Below are 27,190 nucleotides of genomic sequence, written 5' to 3'. Positions count from 1 at the left end.
CATTTGGATATCGAAATGGCCTGGAAATTACACCAAATTTGGTACACTTAAACTTCCATGTGATCAATACTCCTCTATCAAATTTTACAAAAAAAATTACACGGAAAGGCAGTTAACAAAATGACTAAAGTTCGTGAAATTTTCCAAAGCAATTTTGCCAAACCACTCTTTCTTTTCTTTCCAAAGGTTTTGTCCAATGAAATCAATCCCAATTCATTCCATTTTTGAAACCAAGGTTCCAGAAACACTTAATGAGCAATTGATGGTCAATTGACATCACAATTTCGAAATATAATCTCCCATAACAGGTTTGACCATTCGGCCAGCAAGAAATAAAAAACTTCCCAGTTTCCAGCTTTGTTGCACTTTTGAAATCAGACCACATCTCACTCAATACAAGTTCAAATTAAGAATGGTTTATGGAGTTGTAAACTAAGTTCAAAATGATACATTTTATCAGAAAGGGTCATTCTCAAAAATCAGTTCACAAGTGAGAGAAAATCGAGCCACAAGATGCAGCTTCTCCATTCTCACGTAATTAAAAGAGAGAGAGAGGGCGAGGGCGAAAAAGTACACCCTCGCCTCGCCAAGTTTACATATCATGTATAACACTTGTACAATTAACATTTCAATCACAGAAGTGTTTAACATGGACTTGATACTCACCACTAGCCAAGGGCAAAATAAGAGTGAAGCGAGAAGTCAAACGAGTTCTTCGAAATCCTCGTGACCACCTGAGACGTATACAATCATAGTTACCTAGGTGCTCGACCAAGGTTAAAAGAAAGACATTTCCTCACTACTCACTCTCAAGGTTTGAAGTTCGAACTAAATTAAAGAAGCTCTTCTAGTTAAATTGTTAAATAATGCTCAAGAGAGCTCGAAGGTGGTTTTTGATTCAAGTCGTGGTACGTAATCTCATATCCAAGAGAAAGTACCATTTTCACTTTCAGCACAAAAATCGAGAAAAGGGTAAATGGTTTTCATTTTCCTAAAACTTTAACTCTCAAGTCCAAACCTTAAAAGGCAAAGAGCATGCACATTATTCAAACTAATGGAGTTAACAACTCGTTTAAACTCCGCTCATTTTCATAGAAAATATCAAAGTTAAGGTTCCAAGGTTCAAGTATGAAACTAGTGAAATTCACCAAGAATTATTCTAGTCAAAAGCTCCCTTTTTGCGTTTAAACTCATGGAAATCGAGGCATAAAACAAGGGTTTGAAGTTCATTTTTCAAGTATAAAATAAGATCTCATTAACCAAGAAAGTGGAACAACCTAGAAAATGCGTTAAGAGAGGTTTAACCTTCGGAAACCAAGATTTGAAATGAAAGTTTAAAGTTTCAAAGGAACCATGTATTCGACCATGAAATTACACCTAAAACAGTCCTACAATTGCAAAGGAATGTGGAAAGTTCTTAAAAGGGGTATTTGTTTGAAATCAGAAATTTTCCGCTTAGAGCGGCACTACTTGGAAAAATCGTATCTCGAGTTCTTTAAGTCCAAAAATTGAAAACTTTATACCGTTGAAAACTTGGTTCAAAGTACTAAAAGTTCCTATAAGGTACATTTCCAAGATTCTAAACAAAAAGTATTCATTTTTCAGCTCAAAGTTGCTGATTCAAGAAAGCAAGACAGAACCAGTCTTGGTTTTCGGCAATGTTTGAAAATTCGGCAAATTTCACAGAAAGTGAATCAGCATTTGAAATTCGTAACACAATAAGAGTTCTAAACAAGGTTTCAAACACAATAAACAAAACTAAATTCAGAGTTTTGAGCAACAAGATATCACAGCCTAAAGTCGGTTAGTTTCACTATTTGAACAGTGTATTTCCAAATTTGAAAAGCAATGTTTGGGGCATCATTTGGATATCGAAATGGCCTGGAAATTACACCAAATTTGGTACACTTAAACTTCCATATGAGGAATACTCTTCTATCAAATTTTATGCTAAAAATTATACGAAAATGCAGTTAACAAAATGACTAAAGTTCGTGAAATTTTCCAAAGCAATTGTGCCAAACCACTCTTTCTTTTCTTTTCAAAGGATTTGTCCAATGAAATAAATCCCAATTCATTCCATTTTTTAAACCAAGGTTCCAGAAACACTTAATGAGCAATTGATGGTCAATTGACATCAAAATTTTTGAAATATATCCTCCCATAACAGGTTTGACCATTCAGCCAGCAAGAAGGGAAAAACTTCCCAGTTTAAGCTTTGTTGCACTTTCGAAATAAGACCACTTCTCACTCAATACAAGTTCAAATTAAGAATGGTTTATGGCGTTTTAAATTAGGTTCAAAATTATACATTTTATCAGAAAGGGTCATTTCCAAAATCAGTTCACAAGTGAGAGAAAATTGAGCCACAAGATGCAGCTTCTCCATTCCTCTCGGACAGATAGTCACAACAGGACAGACGACTTTCCTGAATCACTACGGTTCACTCATTTCAAACTAGCAAGTGATTTTTATACCGTTAGAAAGCTATGAATGTCTAGTTTCAAATGCCAAAAACAGCACTCGATTTCAAATTTTGTACAAAGAGATATGTTCAAGCAAAGAAGTACTATTTGGCTGTCCTGAACACCGTTTCCAGATTTCTTTCTTTTTTTCGAAACCCTAGTTTTGAGCAACCAAATCAAATGATTTTTGGAAGACACTTTGTACGCACAATATACAACATATATCCATCAATTTCACAGCCAAACAAGCATCAAAATTTTGAATTAAAATAGAGCAACATGGACAGAAATTTTCGGCCAGCTCGTTCCTCACCAATTCCTTCGATTTCTCTCCACTTTCTAACCGAAATCAACTCACTTAACATATAAACAACCATAATCAAGCAACAAATCCTCAAGGCAGCTACTTAAAGGTCTCATCAAGTCCACTAGCCTAGAGATTAAAATAAGAAATGAAACTCCTCAAGTCCTCTAGCCTATTTCTTACTTAGGGTTTCAAACCCATGCAAAATAACCATGATTCTTGGAGAAAATGGAAAGATGTGAAGGAGATGAAGGGTACCTCTTGAACCCTAGATGAAACCAGAAATTTTCACCATAAATCCTCCAAGAAGCTCCACAGGGTGTTGTCTTTCTCCAAGCTAGAACTAATCTCCAAGTGGTATGTGAGTTGGGTGAAAAGTTTTAAGTGAGATGGAACAAGATTTGAGCAAGATGAAGAGAGCTTTCTTCTTTCCTTTTCCTTTGCTATTTTGGCCGACCAAAGAGAGGAGAGAGAGAGTGAGTTGTGTGTGTTTGTCTTGTGAGGGAAGATTGGAGGGAAAAAGAATTAAAATGCTTGCCAAAAGTCAACTCGCAATAGTGCGCAAATAGTGTTTCGTACCACCACTTTTCTCTCTTGTTTTTGCACTAGTGCACTAATCCTCCAATGTAATTCCTTTAATTGTAATTACTCACTCTTAATAGTCTAATATAAATTTCTCAAATCTCCACTTAGTCATTCCAACGCGAAATGCGCGAACTTTCGACTCACGCACGGTAAAGCAAAATTTAAGAGCAATTCATGCAACGATAATATAATTAACTAACTCTAGGGTAAATAATTATAAAAATAACTATTTTAAGAATAAAAACATGAGTCCTCACACCAAACATATGGACAAATCTAGCAAGTAAGCTTCACTTGGAAATTCGAAAATGGTGGCTAAAAGCCAAGTACAAGTCTTGACCGCTTTAATTAAGGTAACTTGGTAAAAGTGTAAAACTTTGAGGAAATGAGAGATACATTAGCGAGAGAAATTCAATAGGGATACATTTGAAGTCAAGGAAGTGGAAAAATCAAGGTAAGAGGTTGGAAGTAGGCCGACCGAGGTTTTAAAGTCAAGAAGCCCGTTTCTATGCTTCAGGAATCTACTGAGATGAATAGTAACAGTAAACTTTAAAAATTCGCAACTCGAGTTACACAAGTCGAGAAATTATGAAAGTTATACCATTGGAAAATAGATTTTTAGTACTACAACATCCCAGAAGACACTTTTCAGAGATTCAAATCACAAGTAGGCCAAATATTCGATCCAAGTCAAAAATTCATTTTCTTGAAGAAACAGGACATTCAAGCAGGACAGCCTACTTTGAGGAGTCACGGACAGAAGTACACATGGAGGGAAAATATGAAATTTTTACAGAACCAAGACCTATGAGTCCAGTTTCAAATGCAGCTGATGGCACCTCAATCGAATTTTTCTACACCAAGGTATAAGCATTTTACTGAGACTGGTCAGTGAAATCCGAAAATCTGGAAATCTGGAAACTCATTTTTCAGTTGAAAAAACTCCTTTTCCTCTTTTAAAACCACAAGACTTTTATTCAAACCACCGATACACTTAAGTATGGCATTCATACCAGCAATTTTAACATAATTTAAGCATAAAATACAACAAAAACCAAAAGTGAAACTCGGCTCTTCCTCTCTCCCATTTCGGACAAATTCAAGCTTTGAAGCTTTCAACTCTTTCACCAATCACCACAACAATTTCATTAACCAATCATACTATACATTTACCTACCAACAAGAAGCTTAACTACATCAAGAATCTTACTAGAAATTTTGAAAATCAAGGCAAGAAAGGAAGGGAGTGGTTCGGCCAAAACAAGAGCCAAAGCTTTTCAATTTTTCCAACCAACTTTCTCAAGGGTTCATCATATAGCCAAATAATATAACAATCACAACAACAACAACCACAGTCCTCAAGTCCTCTAGCCTAGATTCTTGATTAGGGTTTCAAACCCATGTAATTCAACCACTAATCTTTGTAAAATTTAAAGATCAAAGAAGGATGAACTTGTTACCTCTTCAAGTTCTTGAACCCTAGTTGGAGGAAGACTATCACCAACACTTTCACCAAAAATCACCACAAGATTGTACCTTTCTTCTAGCTAGAGCAAAAATCCAAAGTTTTGATGGTTGGATGAAGATCTTTGAGCAAGATTGGAGTGCAAAAGATGAAATTTTCTCCTCCCCTTTGAGCTTTTTGTTCAGCTGAGAATGAGAGGGAGTGAGTGTGTGAAATGTTTTGATTTTTGTGGTGAAAAGTTGGAAGAAAACTATCCTTATGTTTGGTGAAAAAAGTCAATTTCGAATAGTGGCTCCAATAGTGTCTTGCACTACCAATTTCCCCCTTGTTTGCTACACTTAAATACTAATCCTCCAAGGTAGTTTCTCTAGCACTACAATTACTCATACTTACTACTCTAAAATTAATTCTCCAAGATCATTACACTTGCGGACCAAATATTACCTCGAAAAATGTGTATTCGTTATTCCTTACTAAACGAGCCGTAGAAAAATTAAATTCACTAACAAAACATTTTAAAACATAAAATGAGACATTGTTTTATGCAAATGAAATTAAAATGAATAAAATAGATTAATCGGAGAAAACGGATAATTAAATAATTAAATAGGCCAGTAAAATAAAATAAAAGTAAGAAAAAAAATTCGGATCCTCACACTTACAGAACTTGAGATATGATTTTTTCAAGTGGTGTCGTACGAAGCTGGAATTTTCTGGTTTCAAGCAAAATGCTCTTTTAAGAACTTTTAACTTTCCTTTGAGAACGTTAGTTCGTTTTAAGTTTGAATTCATGGTTGGATACTGTGAAAGCCCCACTTCCCCCTAAGGCAAACCAAAGGGTTTGGCGGACCGCCTGCCCAGCTCTCGTCAGGACTATGGAGTCAAATCTCACAAACCCTATAGTACGCGTAATAGGACCCAAAGAGAAACGAACGATCAGAGACTACTAAGGTGAGAACATGCTTATCAAACCATAAAATCTTAATATCTCAAATGAATACACTTAATAGACAAGGTTGAACACTTATACATATATGTACATCAGAGTCTTTAACAAATTAACTAAACTAAAGTACAAGCCAAAGTATTCATACAATTAAAAATACAATTCGGGTTTCGATTACAAAAGAGCTTAACAAAATAATATTTACACTAGCTTGACCCTTTCTTCCAAAAATCATGGATTCAAAGTTTGCCCCTAAAAGGAAAACAAAGATAACGGGAAGGGGGTGAGCTTACGCTCAATGAGGTACCAAAATAATAGCAGTCAAGAATCATGAAATTTCATGTTCACTTAGTCACATATGCATATCACATAGAGAAATGAACAAACGCCTTAGATAGGAAGGATACAGGTGGCTCTCAGGAGCCAAAATTTCCATTGCCGTACTTGAACCAAACTCGTTGACTCTCCGTCAACGTATAATGAACAATCATGTTCGTAGACCCCACTTTACACCAAATTTCGTCCACCGAACATACCCCTTACCGTGCCCGAACACCTCAACAGAAACAGAAGTGGTAATACTTGAGTATACTGGAATCAAGAGTCTCAATACCCAAAGATTCCCAGAAACAGACTATCGTAGTTCGTTATCTAATCGACCAGACCCTTGCCGACTCGACTCGAGTAACTAACCACAGGTTTTGAGCTCAGAGATCACCGAAGGGTCGTTGGATACAAGCCTCCAAACGACGTCAGAACAGACTCAGATACAGATAACAGAGTCAAGTATACACATTAAATAGGCATACAGACAACCAAGAGAACAAGTGAGATAAAGTACACCCTCGTCTCAAACAGAATAAACAGATAGTACAATCATTCAAATGATAGATTTCATGTACAGAAACCAAGTTAAGCAACAAATTAGGGGACTGGTACACTCACCAGTTCCAGTACAGATACTTCAAAGTTTTTATCCAAAGTGGCTTTAATCGCCAAGAAACCTTAAAATAACCCAAATAAAATAATTATAGTTCACACATCCACAAATCCAGTAAATAGAATGTATAAATGAGGCTCGACTACAAGTCGTATGCCTTTCCAGGTTAAGTACTAGTACAAAAGAATAAAAATATGACTTTTGAGCAAAAAGATAACAGTTGGTCCTAGAGTTACAAACAACCCCCAAAACCCTTCATTTTTACCAAGATCAACTCAATTTGAAGGAATTGCGTAGCCCTAAAATTTTGGGCAGCATGCCCTTTGTGTTTTGCTATATTCCAGCCATTTATGGTTTCATTCTTTTCCTCAATCAGTCCCAAAGTCACACACAAAATAATCCCATTTCAATAGCCGTTCGATGGCTCAAAGTCATACAAGTACAAAATCAAGCTAGGAAATGTCCGGAAATGAAATATAAGTCATAAAACAAAAGACAGATTTGACGTCACTTTGCGGAATGGACACAACCGAAGCTACGCTTATCAGATTGGGGTGCAATTTATACCGTTTCGAAGCTATGATAAAGGGATACAACTTTGATGAAGACCACTCAGACCAGTTCGTAACCAGAATCTCACCAACAGGCTAGTTAACTGCACTATAGTCAAATGACAATAACTCAGGATACACAAGTCCGATTGAGGCGAATCTTATGGCGTTTCGAAGCCAAGACATATATCTACATTTATTATGAAGGCCTCCAAAGCTAAAACATGCATTTTCAGAGTCAAAAATTGAAATCTCCACGAAGACAGAAAACTGTCCACGAAACAGGACTTATGGGCAGTCAAGGGTATTTCGGTCATTTCACATGATACAGTGGTCTGATTGAGTTAAAAATTTACAGGAAGCTATAAAACATCATTTTATACAACTTTGATGTTTTGTGCTAAGTCTAATTCGGCCTCCATCATGGTCAAACAGAACCGGGCAGAACAGGGCAACTTGGAAACCCTAAACTGGAATTTGTGCACACAAGCTGAAATTTCTTTAGGCAACCAAAACTAGCGTACCAAAGCTTCATTTTACCCAATATAAAGCTATCATTCCATGTCCAACCATTACTCATCTCATGAGGGCAGAAAAATCACCATAAAATCTGAAATTTCCATAATACTACTTCAAACTATGAAATATGCTCATAAAACTACCAAAACTACAACTTTAAACCACTAATTGGCACTATTAGAAACAAAGAGGGATTTTGCAAGCAAAGTACCTTGGATCCTCAAGAAAAATGGTGGCTTAGAGTTCTTCTTCCCAAATTAGCTCCACAAACACCTTGAAAACTACCTTAACTAGCACTTTTATGGAGTAGTTTGCGATTTAATTGGTTGGAACTCAAGATTTAGACAAGAAATTGAAGTGGAAGATGAAGAACTCTCTTGTTTTTCTCTCTCACTAATTTCGGCCAAAGGAGACAAGAAAGTGTAGGAATTTTGGTCAAAAATCTGATTTTAGTAAATAACCTTGGTCAAAAGTCCAACTTCCAATGGTTTTGTGACAATTGGTCCTTTAGGATTTCAATCTTATCCTTTTGTCTACCAATGGTAATTTATCTAGATAACCTCTAATTGTCTCCTAGCATCTTGTATAGTAATATTCCTTTATACAAAACTTCAACTAGTCGTCAAAAATTTACCGCACTTAGCGCACTAGCGGGTCCCACGCCCATAATACATTTCAAACTTATCATGAACTATCTTATACTAGGAAAATGAGTTAAAAACTATACTCACTTATAAAAATCTTTGAAAAATTGATATAGTAAAGTAAAGTAAAGAAAATGCATGCGAAATAAATAAAATAAAATAAAATAAAAATAAGGAAAATTTACGGGTCCTCACAAATACAAGGTCTCTTTGAACATTAGACCTTCATTTTGAATCTAGGTTTCCAAAGGATTAAATCTCTCTTGATGTGTTTCTTAGTTGCTTAACTTTCTTGGTTAATTGCACCTCATTTCATATTTGAGAAATGGATTTCAACCACTAGTCTTATGCCCTTGATTTCCATGAGATTGAACTCTAAAAATGGAGTGTTTAGCTAGGGTAATTTTTGGAGAATTTGTGATGCCCCGAAAGAATTAGTGTGAGAACATGTAAATTTTCTCATTTTCTAGGGTTTTATTCTATTTAATTGCACGCTTTTCTGCATTTTCTTTATTAGAAAAATTTTTCCAGATAATTTTTATGAGAAAATAGAGTTTTTAAATGATTTTTCTAGTATCGGTTAGTTTTAAGAAATTAAGAGCGTATACTGAATGTGGGACCCGCTAGTGCGAAAAGTTCGGTAAAATTCGGCCAGTTAGGTTAAGTGTTGGATACCGGGTTTAATTTATCAGGTGTTAAGAGATAATTAGAGGATACCAAATGGATGGGTGTTGGAGAGACAAAAGGATAGCTATGCATTAAAGAGGTGACAAGTGTCACTTTGTGATTCAAGTTGGACTTTTGACCATTTTACCTCAACTTTACTAAAACCAAAATTTGACGAAAAATCAAGCCATTTTCTCCTTCTTATGGCAGAAACTTTGAGAGCAAGAGAGAGAGAAAAATCTTCATCTTTCACTCCAATTTCTTACTCCAATCTTGAGTTCTAACCGATAGAATTGCAAATTATTCCATAAAAGTTGTTTACTAAGGAGATTCCAAGGTGTTTGTGGAGCTAATTTGGGAAGAAGAACTCTAAACCATCACCTTTCTTGAGATTTCAAGGTATCATGTCTAGCAATCCATTCTTTGTTCTTAACAATGGTTTATTAGTGACTTGTGTTGGCTTAAGAGGTGATTTTATGGAAGATTTCATGGATTAAAGTGGAGATTGCTAAATTTCTGATTATTTTGGGGTTTTTTCTGTTTTCATATGATGCTTATGGTTGGCCTTGGATTGATGGCTCTAAAGTGTGTTAAATGGATCCCTTGTGCATCAATTGCGGTTATTTGCGGAAAATTTCAGCTGGTGCGGAAAATTTCAGGTTAGGGTTTCAAATCTGCCTTGTTCTGACCGGATTTATTTGAGCATGTTAGAGGCCGAATCAGGCTTAGATTAAAACATGAAAGTTGTAGATAATGATGTTTTATAGTAGCCTGCAAAATTTCAGCTCAATCTGAGCAATGTAGCTTGTGAAAAGACCGAATTACCCCTGCTACCCTGTAGTTACCCGAGACTGAAAATCAGCTTCTGTAATTGGTTGTTTTGACCCAGAATACTACTGATTTGGTTGTTGTTGTCTTCTTAATAATTGTAGCCTTGTATCTTACCTTTCATATTCCTTTGGAATCATTTGAATTGGAGTTGTAGGTGCTGAGATATGACTGAATAAGTCAGGACTGCTGCAGTACACGTCGAACTGGAAAATCTGGGGTTGTTTTGGTAACTTTGGCCTAGTTGCACAACAAACTGGACTGAGTGGCCTTCTTCAACATTGTAGTCCTCTGTCTTAGCTTCGTAACGGTGTATAGTACCCATCCATCCGATAAGCGTAGCTTCGGTTATGTCCGATACGCTAAGTAATGGTAAATCTGTCTTTTGTTTTCAGACTTAAACTTCATTTCCACACATGTCCTTAGCTTGATTTTGTACTTGTATGACTTGGAGCCTATGGAATGGCTATTGAAATGAGATGATTTTGTATATGACTTTGGGGCTTTATTGTGATTGAGTTGAGATGTGATTTGTAATATCTTGTAGGATGGAAAATAAGGAATTTAAGGGGAAGTGCTGTCCGATCTTTGAAAGCATGTGTTTGCTTTGAGTTTGAGTTGAAGGGCTTGAGTTTGATCTACGACACTGTCCATAATGGATGAGGTTCATGAGTCGTGGTGGTGAGTGATCTCCAAACTATTTCCAATGTTACTTTTGAACTATTTCTTGCATCGTTTACTCAATTGTGTCTCATGTGTACTCGCATGTGAATTCATGACATGATTTGGCTTCAAGGAGTTCTTGAGGAGTCTTGTGCTGAATACCAACGTCTCCACCACCTGTTTACTAGTTATTTATGGCATGAGGGCTCCTCATTCCTGTTTCTCTGTTATCTGATCTGTTTGAGTGTTGGGTGTTTAAGTGCAATGATTTCATTGGCTCACGAGAGCAAAAATACGTACATTTGATCTTGGCATCATGACATCATCGAAATGCATTATTGTGAAATATATTTGATTACTGATTTTATTGGTTACTCACTGAGCTTTTAGCTCACCCCAAAAATATTTTATTCCCCTCCACAGGGCTCGTGGCGAAGGAAGGCTTGTAATACTTATTCACGTGACTGGATGGCATATATCTCGTACAGTTTGGATTTGGAATCATTTTATGTATAGTTGGGAATTGTTCCCGCTTCGCTTATGGCATGTAATTATTGGAGAATTTGATGTAATATTTGGAATTTATATTGTAATCTATTTGAGGATTGTAGTGAACGACTGAGTCCCGGCGAGAGTTGGGCAGGCGGCCCGCCGAATCCTTTGGTTCGCCTTAGGGGGAGGTGGGGCCGTCACAAATTTCACTAGTTTTATACTCGAAACTTGGAACCTTTAGCTTTAACATTTACTATGGGAATGAGTGGAGTTTTGATGAGTTTTGACTCCATTAGTTTGGAAAATGTGAACTCTCCTTTATATTCTAAAGTTTGGGCATAAGATTAGAAGTTTTGAGAAATGGAAACCATCTACCCTTTTCTCGATTTTCGTGCCGAAAGTAAATATGGTACTTTCTTTTGGAACTGAGGGTTCTTGCCAAGACTCGACTCGAAAATGACTTTGAGTTTCTTTTGAGTATTATTTCAATTATTTAGCAAGAAAATCTCCTTTAACTTGACTCGAACTTGCAACCTTTAGAGTGGGTAGCAAGGAGATGTTTTTCTTATTAAGCCTTGGTCGAGTACCTAGATAATCGTGATTGTGCGTGTCTCAGGTGGTCACGATGATGCCGAGGAGCTTGTCTGATCTCTCACTTTGCTCTTGTTTTGCTCTTGGCTCTTGGTGAGTGTCAAGTGCATGTTCAATGTTCCTATGATTGAAATGATATTTGTACAAGTGCTATATGATACGTGAACTTGCCGAGGCGAGGGTGTACTTTACCGCCTTCATCCTCTCTCTCTCTCTCTCTCTTTCTTGATTGAATGATATTTGTTAAATGAATGTATATGACTTGCACTTGTACTCGAACATGTTTTAACTCGTGAGCACTGAGCGGCAGCATGTACCACACCCTATTTGGGTTGGAGATGTCTCTCATACTGACTCAGTGCTATAAACAATCATGTTTCAACTCGTGAGTACTGAGTGGCAGCATGTACCACACCCTATTCGGGTGGGAGGTGCCTCTCATACCGACTCAGAGCCATGAACAATTCTAAGTCGATTGGAGCGTTGTCTCATCGATCACTTATACTTGTGGGGACACCCTAACCTATCGGCTAACCTTGTAACTCGAGCCGGCAAGGGTTTGGTCGAGAAGTTTGGTGAACCTTGGAAAATTTTATAGTTTGATCTTTTGAGATTTCGCTTGGCATACTCGAATAGTATCGCCACCTCATGCGTGTTTGGTTCTGGATCAGAGTGGGTGTTATATTGGATGGAGGAAGTAAGTGGAGCGCTACGGTCTTGTTGTTATTTGAGTTGACGGAGAGTCAACCCCAGATGGCTTGAATTAATCGAGATGTGGAAATAGCTCTTGAGAGCTCTTGTATCCTTCCATGTGTGTTTATTTCCTAATTGTGCACTTAAATGAAATTTCATATTTAAAGTTGCTTTCAAGCATGTTATTTGATTGATTGGTGCTACTTGCTTGCTTGCTTAGTTTGTCTTGGCCTCACTGAGCGTTAGCTCATTCCTTTAAATTTGTTTTCCTTAACAGGCTTTGGAGGTGGAAGTTGGAGATTCTAGACTAGCGACTTTTGGTTGAAGCTAGTATACTTTTGTATGTTATTGGAGACCATTAAAGTGTAAATTTTGTCATACTTGGGGGTTCGGCTTGTATATTTGAAGTATCCTTTAATCCTAAGTCTATGATTGATTTGTGGATCTCGATTAAGCTTGAATGAGTGTGTGAGTCCTGATGAGAGTTGGTCAGGCGTCCCGCTGATACCCTAGGATTCGCCCTAAGGAGAGGTGGGGACGTTACACTTAGATCTTAAGTTCCACACTATACTATCTTTAATAGCTTTGCTCAAGAAGAATCGATAACCTTTCCTCCCCAATAGTGCCCTTTACGATTGTCAATTAGGGCGGTCATTCTAAGTTTGCCAAGAGGTAGCATACAATATTAAAATCCAAACCCTCTTTTCTTCGAAACTCCCATACCAAATCCAAAACTCTCAACCTCAGAGGGATAGAAATCAAGCAGATGGGCAAGGGTAGTCAATCTAGGGCCAAACCTATCACAAGAGAAATAGATAGGTAGTTGTAATTAGACTACATAAAAAATAAACACAAAACAAGGCCATACATTCATTGGAGCAATTAACCAGGTCTGTAGTACTAACACCTTAGACATTTACGGCAACCATCAGATTTCAAATCTTGCTCCCATCTATAGAAACCCTAGCCAAACATTTACGAGACTAGTCCATGATAGCATTTATTGATCCACTCCCATCAATCGGTTTAATTCCTAGGTCAAATAGTGGAATCTTCCGCATCTTGACTTGTGCCATCAACATTTACCTCAAATTCAATCAGAATATCGACCATCATCCTAATATTCTTAACTCTTTAATACTCGGGTACAGGAATCCGAAATAAGATAATTCACAACTCGAACTAGCCAATCCCAAGAGTAAATCATCTACATTTGAGATTCCTACCTGACACACATATCTACCGTCCCCAAGTACAATCATAAAGGTTTGACACCTATAACATTCATGATTCACGGCTTATTCTCAAAAGAGCACTTAGTTCTTTATACTCATTCATGAAATCGGGACCATAACACCACTTGGCCCAAGCTCACCCTGTGTAGAGGCCACGCAAAACAACTCTGATACCACCTTTGATGACCCCACCTCCCCTTAGGGCGAACCCAAGGGTTTGGCGAACCGCCTACGCAACTCTCGCCAAGATTCCCTCACTCACTTCAATAAAACAAGTTACAAATTTAAAAGTAAATGAAACAACAGTTCTCAAACTTAGAATGTACATTTATACCCAGTTCTATCTGAAACATTCATACATTTCCCAATATAACAAAAGATTCAAGTTCTAGATAACTTTCAACCCTAATTGAGCACTAGCGCAAGTACAATCACAAAGGTCAAAAACTAGACATCACCAGCCTGTACCAGTCTCATGCCTATGCTCGTACCCACTGTAAAGAAAACAAAACTAATAGGGTGAGGCAAAACTCAGTGAGGTTCCAAAATATCATGCAAACCCAAGTAGCGAGTTGACCATTGTATAAAATTTGAAATATCAAAATAGCAAGTGTAGACACCAAATTTTTAAGGAATTTTGTTTACTATTATTTCTATTTTTGATTAATTTCATTTACTTTTAGTCTTTTATTTTTAAGTCATTTTTATCATTCAATTAAACTTTAATCATTTAATCATTTAACTTTTACTTTTATTTGTTTCGATTCTAGGTTTTTGGAAAAGAAAAGAGAAAAAAGGAAAAGGAAAAAAGAAAAGAGAAGAAAAGGAAAAGTCAATCAAAGGGACAAGAATGAAACACATAAGCCTACTTTGGGGGATAGAATCTTGGCCTTTTATCTTAGGTTTAGTTTTTTTGGAGTGCCTTAAAAATGAGAGCCGCAAATAAAGGAAAAGCGGAGGGAGAGTGAAGAGGGGGCTGGGGCAGGCGGAAACGAAAAACAAAAATGGGAGCTTCGTTGGGAGAAAGGAAGAAAAGAAAACAAAGCCAAAGAAAAAACAGAGGGAAGACTCCGATGGTGGCTAGGGCTGAGAGTTTGAAAAACAGTGGGAAAAATCGAGAGAGGCAGTTTTTCGGCAAGATCAGAAGAAAAATCTGAAAATCGGGAGGCATTAAAAAAGGGGAAGCTGGAAATAGGTGACGGCTGGTGGCGTGAGCAGAGGGGAACTTCGTCCGGGAGCCAAGGGAAACGAAAAAGAAACAGGCTGGACAGAAAAAGGAGGAAAAAAGAAAAGATTCGGACGAAGAAGAAGAAACGGAGGAACCAAAGCAGAGGTGCAAAGCTGTGATGAAAATCGAGCAAGGAAGGTTCATCCGAGGAGTTGCTGTTGCCGCGGCTACAACCGGAATTCGCTACCACCACCATTTATAGCTGTTGCCGCCTCACCGACTCCACCGTCATTGCTTGCAGAATCTTCCAAGCAAGAGCCCTGTAAGTTTTTTTTTAAATTTCGGTTCTTCTCAAGCTTCAGAAACAGGTCTGCCGAGGTTTTATTTGATGCAATGTTCCTGCTAATTAGCCTAAATTTCTGGATACATGCTAGTTGGATTGGATTTCGATTGAGTTTGCTGATGAGCTTGGGGCCGGTCATACCATTAATTAGATAAGGAATTAGTGGTTTTTTTCTTTTGCCCACCTGTTGTTCGACGATATGCCCCATTAATAGTTTGGTTTGAAAGATGGATCAATTTCTGTTTGTACACGTTCGGCTATTTCCAACAAGAGTTATGGGGAGTTTTGATGTGCTTGTTTTTGTGCGTTTGCCCTGTCTTTCTTACCCTTTCTCTGCTGTGAATCCGAGTCGCATCTCAATATGGTATGAGAAGGAACTCGGGTGGGTTTAGTTGCTGTATGTGCAGGAATGCATAAATGTTCTTTTGGTTTCGTTTGTGCATAATCTGGGTAGAAAAATTTTGGGGCAGAAATAACCTTAATTGAGCAGGAAAGTTGGTGACATTTTAATGCCTATTTCCTGTTCGATGAAGTGCTTGTTTGAAAATTTAATTGAAAGGTAGTTTATCTGCATTTGCGAGTGGGGGAAAACAAATGGTCAGTGAAGTTCCATGCCTGTCCGAATAATTGATTCTCATGAAAAAGTAAAGTTCGAAGAGTTTCGTTTTCTTAGATTTCCTTTTTTGCATGAACCTGATTTGAAGGCATGAATCTTGTGCCATTTTGTTTGGCTCCCGGGCTTTTATCATGATTCCTGTCTTAGTGTCTCGCTGGTTGCTGTTTGTTGGGTTGACGAAATTCTGATTGTTAGGTTTTAGCGATAAGAGGTGTAAGTCTCACATTCCGCCAGCTTGGGGGTTGGTTGGTATGATTTAAAAATTTGTTCATGAAACCCAGCATGTGAGAACCTAGTAGAAGCAACAAAAGATGTTTTCCTGTCTTTGCAAATCTGTTTGGGAGGAGGGATGTTGAATCTTTGTTCTCGTGTCATTGCCTGAATCTTGTTTGAGTTGCGTTTGTGGGATTAGTTGACAGGTTTGCAAGTTTCATTTGAGTTAATATTCATGGCTGTTTTCCCGTGTATATGGAAGCTGAAAATTGCTTGAAGTCAACCCATGAATGCATTCGAATTTGCTAGTTTTCTCAAACTTAGATTTCCGCTGTTCGCATGTTAATCTTGTGCTTGAAAAGGGTGTATGGAATTTGAAGCTCTGTTTCATATTTCCGTAAGCTGCCTGGGTTACTAAATGGTTCTTTGTAAGGGATTAAAGTGTTTTCTTTCTCCTTACTTGTGTTTTCTTTTGTTTCACACGTTCCTGTCTTGAAAGATTTGTTGGCTGAAGTTGGGTAGTTCAGTTCGTATTCTTGATGCTAGTTCATGTTTAATTCATGCAAGAGGGATGGGTAGTTCAGTTTAGTTTAGTTTGGTTCATGTTCTTGTGATTATTCGAAGGAAGTTGCATGAAGTTGTAAAGGTTTACAGCTGCAAAGTTGCAGCAAAGAGTAATAAGGCTTTCGAATCATTGTTTGCATTTCCAGAATTTGCATAACCTCATTTTAAGTTGTTAGCTTGTTGAATTTTGTAATTGTTTTGGGTTTAATGTCGAGGCTTTGACTGATTGGCTGAGATGTTAGTGACATTAGGATTTCACTTGAGAAGCTCAGTATATTGCAGAAACAAAGAAAGCTTGATTCGGTGGTTTGCCTAAAACATTTGCATGTTCTTGCATGAGAATCTTTCAATAATTGCGCTTTGGCCCCCTAAGTCTCCCTTTGCTTCACTAGGGCCCAAATAGATTAAAAATCAATCAAATTCCCTCCTCGAACTTTCCTTTTCTTTTCAATTGGATCCTAATCTTGTGAATATGGGCTGTTTAGGCATTTGAATGTATTTAATGATTCAATTTCGTATTAATGTGATTACTTGAGATGTCTTGACCTTTTCTTGTATTTTGCAGGGCAAATAAGCGATTTCATGTCATTGGGGCCCCGAATTCAAAGGAGGTACACCTTAATCCCTCATTTGTTATTTTATTTGGCTCTACGTGCCTTATGTGCCTTAACATGCTTAATTGCTTGACTTTTGAATTATTCATTTATTTATTTATTCGCTTTATTTATTATTATTTTTTAATTTGGCATATTTATTTTTCAATTTTGGTTATTTGAAAGGCACTTGAATGCCAAATTTGTAATAGTTAGGTGTTCCTTTTTTATTATTTATTTTATTTCCCCTTTTAGATTGTAGTAGGCTTCCCCCCTCAATGTAACAGATAGGGCTTCCTTTCTTGTTGCTTGTGTGATTTGCATGCTTACGTGCTATTTGTTACCGCTTTCATAGGGCTTTTGCATCTAGACAAGCATGCTTATGTGTTACGTGATATGTGAAACTATGTGTCTTGCATGTCTATTTGCTTTAGTATTATATCTGATTATGTGGATGAATGCACGTCACCGTGGCTAGTCCAATGCTAGTCATGGTCTTCCCCCTCGAACTCTCGCAAGTCCAATGCTTGCGAGAGAATTTTAGAAAAGGGCTAGTCCAACGCTAGACCCTTAGGGATCCCTCTCATTAGTGCATATTTGCATGTTCACTACATTTCATGCATTTTTCTTAGTTTTTATCATTTGGCATGCTCCTCTAACCCTTTTCCCCTCATTTTAGGTTTTTTGCATCCTCATACTAGTTATAGGGTCCATTTGCTTGAGGGTCCCCTTTCGATAAGGGAAACGAGCGAGTGTGGCTACCCAATAGCCTTAGCACGCTAGTTTTTCCTTCCAATCAAAGGGAAAATTAAAGTCGCAAAGTTAGGAGTCATTCCCGTACCCGACTTGATGCATTCCTCTAGGTTCATACATTCTCATTCTTATTTCACTTTCTCACTCTTTTGTTCACATTTTTTCACTACTCATGTCCTTCTCAATGCAAATGCTATGCTCACACATTTTTTCACTTGTCACTTGTCTTTCCGCCTCGCAAATAGCACTCAAATTGCACTTATACGTATCTAATATCCTATTTTTATTCATTTGCACACACAAACACCTTTATTTTCACACACTTGCACACTTACACTGATATTTGAGTTTTCATTTGCATCATTCGCGACCTCTATGAGGACTTTCCTCATTGGCCACCACAACTCATGTGGTTGGGACCGAGAAGCCTCGTAAGGGACATTTTAGATTTAGGATTGCATTTTTTTTTCATATCCATTAGTCACATCCGACATGCAATGTATACTTTGGGTAGAAAAACTAGGAAAAGAAGAGCTAAGTCACGCAACTAGCTTTTGCTAGGGTAAGGGAGTGCCTTAGGCTTTGCCTTTGCCTTTTCCCTTATCAAATGTGACCCCCGATCCCTTACTTTGGTTACGTAGACCTAAAATTTTTCAAAAAGGGTTTGTTTATTTTTCTTTCTAAAAAATCACTTTTTGGGTGACTTGGTACACCCTAACTCTATACCAAGTGGCGACTCCATTTTTCATTCAAAAACCCTTTTTGAATTTCGTTTGGCCAAATCATCGCATTTTTAAGTCCCATGGCCTTTTATTTTCATTTACACACGTTCACATATTCCACACTACATTTACACTCACACCATCAAAAAGTGGGGCGCGACAGCAAGCATAAAAGTTCATAAAAGTGAGCAATAATACTTCGATGATCCTTGAATGAAATGATTTACTAATGCGATTGAATAACACTTAACTTGTCTGATCGGACAAGGGTGTACTTTATCACACTTGCCCTAATGTGACTTATTACTGTGCATTGGTTACAATTGACTTGATATACATGTATATGACTTGAATACTGTCTAGAATTCCAAAAACCCTTTGGCTAGTTAATCGAGTCAAGTCGGCAAGGGTCTGGTTGATTAGATAACAAACTCTGGGTCTCTTGTTTTGTCGAGTGGAGTGTTATCTTCTCGACTAATTGGTATGTTCGAGTATTACCACCACTGTTTATATTGGAGTTCAGGCCCAATAGGGGGTTGGATGGTGGATGGAGATTGGAGTTAAGTGGTACTCTACTGGACTGGTTACATTACTTTGAAAGTTGACGGAATGTCAACTACTTCCTGGCAAGCTATGGCCGAGTTGGCTCACAAAAGCGACTATATCCTTATACTTGAAAATGTTGGATATTTATCTAATTTGTTACCAATCATGCACTGGAAAACACTCACCAATGATTTATTGCTTTCCAAAACCAATCTCAGGTTCAACTCCCTGGCTGGAGCACAAATTTGCGGTAAAATATCATTTAACAGTTTGCAATCAATTAGGGTTTCAAAATATAGGAGTTTCAAAATAAATTAGGGTTTCAAAATATAGGAGTTTCGCTTAAAGAAAACCAAGTAAATAGAACTCATTTAAGTAGTACTCATTTTACTTATTAAACCCTAGAAAATTTATGCTCGCTCTTTGGTTTCGATAAAAAAGCGGTTAAAACTTTTAAGTTCGCAACTTGGTATAAGAAACTGGGAAATCTTGTTTAAAGTCGTTACTTTGTTTTTGAAAAATATACACTTTTGAGCAAAATTTTAGCTTATAAGTCACCCACAAGGTCAACCTAAGCATCCCTACATAACTAAGTCCCGAATCGAGTACAAGTCACATCCATATTTTCGCTTTCACTCACTTATCCCATGAGAGAAAAAACGGCCAGCATTTCCTTTGTGTTTACCTAATTTTTCAGCCATTTCAAGACTACATTTTCATCCCAAATCAGCCCCAAATCAACACCACAAGTAATAAGATAAAAGTAGCTCTTAATCTAGGCCATAAACCTTCCAATTAAAGCTCACTTCTAGCACATATACATCACAATATCAAAGCTGGGAAATCTCTAATAAAGCAGGAATTTCCTATTTAAAAGCTAAAAAGTCACAATAAGGCCACCAATCATCACACAAGTCCAAAACCAAACTCAATACCAACATATCATGGATAAACAACATAAATCAAGGCTGAAAAATCATAAACCCTAGGCTGATTTTTCACGAATCTTCACCAAATCTAGATTATCATCCATAAAATTCCAAGTTTCAAGTCATCTTCACCATATTTTGCAAGAATAAGAAAGAGAAAGGAAGTTGTTCATCTTATATCTTCAACCCTTGAAGAAAATGAAGAAACCAAGGCTTCCTCTCCAAAAACTCTCCGCTACAAGCTTTCTTGGCGCGAGTTTGTTTGGTTTAGTTTTGTGATTCTAACTTAAACAAGGCAAGAATCAAGATGGAAATGGAAGTTTTTCTCCTATCTTTTCTCTCCTAGTGGTTCGGCCATGACAAGAAGAAATGGAGGAAAATTGGCCAAAAGAAAGATAAGAAGGAAAGGAAGTTACTTTGGTCAAACTTGTCTTGGATTACCAACAATTGGCAACCAAGTTTTTTTTTTGTTTTTTTTCTTTTCTTTCCTTTTTTTAAGTCAATAATTTTGGCTAGCTTTAGGGTTAGATTAAGGGAGAATTAAATGAAATAAAAACAAGGAGATTAGGGTAAGAAAGTATTGCTCAAGTGGGGTAGTCAACCGGTAACAAACGGCGCACGTCGGTTGTGAGCCTACTTTCTTAACTCTTTTGTACTTTTGTTTTAACTTATAATTCACTAACTTATTTTTAGCACTTCTAATCACATATTTCCTCTTACTTAATACCCACTCTTACACAGCAAATTTAGTACACACACCTCACCAAGTGATCACACTACCAAAATGCACAAAAAACCCTAACTTACGCCACTCCTTTAGAAAAATCATAACTTGAGTTATAAATGTCAAAATTTCATACGAATTAGCCTATTAAAAACTAGACTTGAAACACTAATAATCTTTAGAAGACACCTCAAAGAGATTCAGTTCATAAGTTGGTCCAAATTGAACCGTAAGCAACTATAACATTCCTATTTTTAATATGATTGAACCATTAAAGCAACCAAGAATTTAAGGCAAGTAAGTTAAATAAGAACTATAAAGACAAGTAAAATTTTGAGGCCTGACAGGTATGTTAAAATTTTTTAAAATAGTCAACTTTAGGAAATACTGCTATTTGATAGCCTCAACAGGGTAAGTATATAATCAATGCAGGTTGAATGCCTTACCAAATTATGAGCCTATAAAATTCCTTTTCTTTCTTTTCTATAAACTCATAGATAACCTCGTCTTGGCATATTTTCTACAACCTATTACCATATTGAATTCTCTATCTTTACCAATTTCTGTATTAAAAGGCCTTCAGCCTTTTCCATAACTAACCTCTAATCTTGACATAACAAGGGATTCTAATCCCTAGGATTCTCTCACTTAATCTTTGACCAATTCTAATCTAACTTGTATTTGCTTTCATTTAATTTCTTGCAACCTACTACCTTGATGGTTGGTTTTACCAATTAATGGCCGGTTTCATATTTATTGCTTTTGCTATATGGCAAGTCGTACTGCCTAACCAACTTTTAACTTTTACGGCTGGTTGTACCACCTAAGCTAACATCTTTCGTTGTTGATTTTACCACCTAATTAACTTTCTTCATTTTTACCTCCTTAAAACTTTGATTGTCTAGATAATCAAGTAAGTGTTTAAAATCAAGTAAATGGCAATTTCTAAGTCCTTGTGGGATCAACACCTATATTCCTATGGTCAATAAACGAACCGTGCACTCGCGAAAATAGGATAATAAGGTTTTAAAATTTGTGGTGAAGTAAAAAGCCCTACCATATCACATATATTTGTATAATAAAATGATGCTCAATTCTGTGTATCGTAGGTTATTGATTTGGTTATTCCCACGTTCTGCTAAGTGGATGTCCATATTTCTACCATGTGTACATATTCCCCTAATTTATTTGGTTTGATTTATATTATTTTATTTTTGTTAACAACAACTAATCCTATACTATTCCATGTTTGGGTGTAGGATTTCTATCATGATTAATCAATTACCTTGCTGGGGGTAAGGGGGGAAAGATTGTAAGTTGTAGACCCTAGGTTCAATACCTCCCACTTACCCGCAAAAAAAGGAAAAAAAAATCTCATTTTGCTATCCTTATTTTCGTTCTTTCTTTTCTAAATGTCCTTCCACTCTCCACTTTCCTATCCTTAATTTTCGTTCTTAATTACATCACATATATTTGTATAATAAAATGATGTTCAATTCCCTCTATGGTAGGTTATTGAGTTGGTTATTCCCATGTTCTGCTAAGTGGATGTCCCATATTTCTGTCTTGTGCACATATTGTCCTAATTTATTTAGTTAGATTTAAATTATTTTTTTTGTTAACAACAACTTATCCTAAACTGTTCCATGTTTTAGGTGTAATATTTCTATTAACAATGATTAATCATTTACCTTGTTGGGGTAAGAGGTAAGGGGTAAGGAGGGAAAGATTGTAGGTTGGAGACCATGGGTTAAAAACCTCCCATTTACCGTCAAATAAAGAAGAAAATTCCACTTTATTATCCTTAATTTTCATTCTTTTTTTTAATGCCCCTCCCACAATCTTTTCACCCCTAACAGTCAGACTCAAGATTCGTACCTTGAACCTAACAGTGGGAAGAATTCAAAGAGCTCTTCCTTGGCTACTGATCTTACTTTACACTCTTACTATGTTTAATTTTGGTCATATTTTAGAAAATTTACAAAGTTTGTTAACTATAATCAATCACCACTTTGTTATTCTTAATTTTTGTGCTTATATAAAGCAAGAAAGTTATATATATTTATTTATGCTCACAAACAATCACATATCCCGCTCTAAATATTTCCACTATGGACTTGTTATTAACATATCAATCAACTTGCCATAAATGAAAAAGAAAAATTAAATCATATAAATTACTTCACTCATATCCATGGCAAGTCACGATTCGCTCATTGATAATTAAGTCTAGGGAATTTCTAACCAAGTGCCTATTATGTGAGGACCTGCAAAATTTCTTTATTTTATATTATTTTATTTTAATTCTTCCCATGCATTTTCATTACTTTACTTTCTTATAATTATTTTCCAGAAATTTTTATAAGGGAGTATAGTTTTAAATCATTTTCGTAGTATAAAATAGTTCATGTTAAGTTTGAAGTGTATTATGGACGTGGGACCCGCTAGTGCGGTAAGTGCTATCAATTTTTGACAACTAGTTGAAGTTTTGTATTAAGGGATATTATTTTACAAGGTGCTAGGAGGCAATTAGAGGTTAGCTAGTTAGATTAACCATTGGGAGAAAAGAAGATAAGATTAAACCCTAAAGGTGCCAAGTGTCGCGACCCAATTAGAAGTTGGACTTTGACCCAACCTTTCTTCACTTTACTAAAACTAAATTTGACCACAATTTCCTTCATTTCTTTCTCTTGCTAGCCGAATTTCTTGAGGGAGAAAAGAGAGTGAAGACTTCAACTTGTACTTCAATTTCAAGCCTCAATCTTGAGTTCTAACCGATAAAGTTACAAATTACTCCATAAAAGTACTAACTAAAGTAGATTTCAAGACTTTGGTGGAGTTATTTTGGAGGAAGAAATACTAAACTACCATTTTTCTTGAGGTTCCAAGGTAACTTGCTAAGAAAATCCCTCTTTGCTCTTAATAATTTCAAATTAGTGGCTTAAGGTTGTAGTTTTGGTAGTTTTATGAGAATATTTCATAGTTTGAAGTAGTATTATCGAATTTTCAGTTTTATGGTGATTTTTCTGCTTTTATGTGATGAGTAATGATTGGCTTTGGATTGATAGCTTTGTTATGTGTAAAATGAAGCTTTTATATGCTAGTTTTGGTTGTCTACGAAAAATTTCAGCTTGTGGGGCTAATTTTTTAGCTTTAGGGTTTCAATTTGGGGCTCTATTGTGATTGGTTTTAGAGCCACCAATTGGCTATATATGAAGGGTATTGTGACCCTAATTAGGTGTGTTTAATAGCTTGTGATTTATATGTGAAATTGTGGTTGATTTGAGTTGAGATTGGTGATGAAATGTAAGGTGGAAAGTAAAGGAATTTAAAGGGAAATGCTGTCCAAATTTCTAAGCCGTTTGGTTCCTTTAAGTTTGAGTTGCATTTGGTAGAAATGAAGGGTTTTGGGGTTGTTCGTATCCCTAGGACCAACTGTTATCTTTTTGCTCAAAAGTCACATTTTTATTCTTTTGTACTAGCAATTAACTTAGAGAGGCATATGACTTGTAGTCGAGCCTCATTTATGCATTCCGTTTACTGGGTTTATGGATGTGGGAACCATAATTGTGTTACCTTGGTTATTTTAGGGTTTCTCGGTGATTAAAGCCATACTTTGGGTGAAAACTTTTGAAGTATCTTTGCTTGAACTAGTGAGTGTACCACTTCCCTCATTTGTTGCTCAACTTGGTTTATCTGTACTTGCAATTTGTTACTTGAATGACTGTACTATCTGTTTATTCTGAATGAGACGAGGGTGTACTTTATCACACTCGTTCTCTTGCCTGTGTGATAGTTTCCTGTGTAAATCTGAATCTGCTATCTGTGTTTGATCTGATGTCATTTGGAAGCTTGTATCCAACGACCTTTCTGATAAATCTGAGCTCAACCTCCTTGATAGTCAATTGAATCGAGCCAGCAAGGGTCGAGGAAAATTGACAATCTATGAGGTCTGTTTCTAGGGAATCTTTGGGTATTGAAGACTCTGGATTTCCGGTATACTCGAGTATTACCACTTCTGTTTCTGTTTGTTTTGCGGGCCCGGTAGCGGTATGTTTGGTGGACGAAATTTGGTGTAAAGTGGTGCTCTACTAGACTGGTTACTTTACTTGAAAGTTAACGGAGTGTCAATGACTACTTAATCAAGTTTCGGTGAAGCAATGGGAATTTGGCTCTTGAGAGCCACCTGTATCCTTTTGATTTGAATCACTGTGTTTAACTGTTTCCTTTTATATCTAGTGTGTGTATATGATTGATGAAAAGGAAGTTCCATGATTCTTGACTGCTTGTACTTTTGGTACCTCATCGAGCGTAAGCTCACCCCTTTCTCGTTATCTTTGTTTTCCTTACAGGGGCAAACTTTGAAACCATGATTTTGGAAGAAAGGGTCGATCTAGTGTAAACGTTCTTTTGTTAAGCTCCTTTGTAATAGAAATAAAAACGTTCTTTTGTTAAGCTCCTTTGTAATAGAAATAATTGTATTTTACTCAATTACCACCTTTTGATTTGTAAAGTTTTCAATGCATGTATATAAGTGTTTAACCATGTACATTGAGTGTATTCGTTTGAGATGGTACGTTTTACGGCTTTGGTGAACATTACTTGTGACCGTTGGACGATCGGGCGAGCGCGGTGTTTGAAAGGGGAAAGAAAAATTTCTGGCGGGAAAATCCTTCAGGGAATCCGGCTGTATATCGGATTGGCAGGGGACGTTGAAAAAACATTTGGTTTCGCTACTGCCTCGAATCCGGCCAGTAATCCGGATTGTGACGTGGCCGCGGCTCTTTCGTTTCATTTTCAATTTTTGTTGGAGCGTTGTAACAAAGTTCTATTGCATCGTTCAGTTTAGCTAATTTAGTTTCTAAAAGTTCATTTTCTCGAAGTCCTTTTAACGTGTTGTAGGGTTTACGTGTGTTTCGGTTCAGTCATTCTGGCGAGAGCTGGACAGGTGGTCTGCCAAACCCTTTGGTTTGCCTTATGGGGAGGTGGGGCTGTCACATATTATCCACTCATTAATATACATAAGAAACAATCTGCTTAATTATTTCATATTTTGGAAAGTTACTTTTAAATATTCAAACGTTAAATGACATAAGTAACCATTTTCCTAAAAATAAATATCACAATTCTTGTGCTAACACGTATCTTTCTACCGTTGAAATAATGAATTCACCGAGGCACCAAAACTGGTGCTTTTATGCCTCAAAAATGGAATCAAGGTGCATACAACTCATATTTAACTCATGTTTAGAACTACAAAAAGTTTTTACTCATGTTAAAAATCTTCAATGCTTTGAGAAATATATTAAAGATAAAACAAGTGTAAAATCCAAGAAAGACATTATCATTTTAGTTGAAAAATTTCCTGTATTGGAAGTTGACTCATTTTATGTTTTAGACATATTTTCACATTAAAATCATTACTTGTTTCACATGAATTGGCTAAATGCAAGTAATATTTGGGGGTTCATTTCTGCAAAAAAAAAAAAACATTAAAATCATTAATTTAGTTTTGACAAGTGATGTAAAATGTCACAAGAACTGTGTTGAATTCATTTATCAAACAAAAGAAGGAGAAAACCCAGTAAACCATTCAGTTAAAATTTTCATTTATTTCATACTACTTTGTTTAATATTAACCCAACGAGGACTTGCTTGTTTTGCCAATGTTTTTTGAATTTATTTTTTTCAATACTTTCTTTTTCTACATGTGGGGACCCGAAATTTTTCTTACTTTTATTTTATTTTACTGGTTTATTTAATTATTTATTCACCCATTTTCTTTGAATAATTTATTTCAACAATTTCAAATCCATTTACATGGAACAATATTTCATTTATATTTCTAAAATGTTTCATTAGTAAATTTAATTTTTCAGCGGTTTGTTTAGTAAGGAATAGCGAATACACGTTTTTCGAGATAATATTCGGTCCGAGAGTGCGATGATCTTGGAGAATTAAATTTTAGACTAATAAATATGAGTATTTGTAGTGCTACAGGAATTACCTTAGTGTATAAGTGTAGCAAACAAGAGAGAAAGTGGTAATGCAATACACTATTGAACCACTCTTGAAAGTTGACTTTTTGCACAAAACTTTTGGCTGCTTTTTCTTCATTCTTCCTCCCCAAGAATCATAACACAAACCCTCCCTCACTCTCTCTCATTCGGCAAAACCAAAGGGAAAGAAAAGGGGAAGAAAAACTTCATCTTCTTGCTCCAATCTTGCTCAAAGTTCTTCATCCAAACCACACAACTCTTGGAATTTGGCTCTAGCGAGAAGAAAGGTGCAAGCTTGTGGTGTTTCTTGGTGAAAGTGTTGGTGAAAATCTTGTCTTCATCTAGGGTTTAGAAGCTTCAAAGGTAACCACTTCATCCTCTTTAATCTTTCAAAGTTTACCAAGATTAGAGGTTGTTTTTTTTTTCATGGGTT

General features: G+C 36.5%; 1 long non-coding RNA gene across 1 annotated transcript; it reads left to right on the top strand.

The window, feature by feature from the left end:
* The first annotated feature begins 14,556 nt into the window (after positions 1–14,556).
* LOC140037275 (uncharacterized) lies at positions 14,557–25,208 on the top strand. Its single transcript, XR_011841197.1, has 3 exons — positions 14,557–15,077; positions 17,057–17,102; positions 24,660–25,208. It is a non-coding gene; the product is annotated as an uncharacterized lncRNA (long non-coding RNA).
* Positions 25,209–27,190: the final 1,982 nt, after the last annotated feature.

Source organism: Coffea arabica, chromosome 2e (genome assembly GCF_036785885.1).
Source record: "Coffea arabica cultivar ET-39 chromosome 2e, Coffea Arabica ET-39 HiFi, whole genome shotgun sequence".
NCBI lineage: Eukaryota > Viridiplantae > Streptophyta > Magnoliopsida > Gentianales > Rubiaceae > Coffea > Coffea arabica.
This window is presented reverse-complemented; position numbering and strand designations above follow the sequence as displayed.